This window comes from Etheostoma spectabile, chromosome 20, assembly GCF_008692095.1.
Source record: "Etheostoma spectabile isolate EspeVRDwgs_2016 chromosome 20, UIUC_Espe_1.0, whole genome shotgun sequence".
NCBI lineage: Eukaryota > Metazoa > Chordata > Actinopteri > Perciformes > Percidae > Etheostoma > Etheostoma spectabile.
This window is the reverse complement of record NC_045752.1, coordinates 17,516,648-17,517,240: the sequence shown is the minus strand read 5'-3', so window position 1 is coordinate 17,517,240 and position 593 is coordinate 17,516,648. Positions and strand designations below refer to the sequence as shown.

General features: G+C 50.6%; 1 protein-coding gene across 2 annotated transcripts in view; it reads left to right on the top strand.

The window, feature by feature from the left end:
- The window catches only part of si:dkey-16j16.4 (uncharacterized), a 33,097-nt gene that overhangs the window by 8,681 nt on the left and 23,823 nt on the right, over positions 1–593 (top strand). The gene's annotated exons all lie outside the window — the stretch shown is intronic.

Genomic DNA, 593 nt, shown 5'->3' with positions numbered 1-593 from the left:
CAGCAGATGAGCCTTACACCCCCCCACCCCCCTCCAACTCAAACTGTGATTTGAGAACAGGCTGAGGATTTGGTCCAAAAATACAATGATGTATCACTAATACTACTGACCAGCTACGCGACACACACATGGCCACACAAATGTGCACGCTTGCACGAGCAAACAAAGTCTTCCCTTTCCATAGCCGGACGCTCGCCACCCCGGTGGTCTGGCTGGAGAGGGATGAAGGAGAGGGAGGCACGGATGGCAGATGTCCGCCCTCGTTTCTCACAAAGGCTGGCAAGCGAGGGGAAACGATGAAGGGGTGGAGGCAGAAGGAGAGGATTAAATACACAACAGAAAAACGACAGCCACTAATGAGTCATGGAGAAGCTGGTCCACTAATCATTAAAATCCATTAGACTTGTTGGCCCACACCGTGGATGGGAAAGGGTGTGTGTGTGTTTGCAGAGATAGAAACGGCAGGTTTCAGGGGTCCATATGTCCATTGGGTTTTTAGAGGGAAAGAACAGATGATGATAGACAGCGGGCAGCAAGTTGACGGGTGAAGAGAAAAGAAGAGGAAGAGTGTGTGTGTGTGTGTGTGTGTGTGT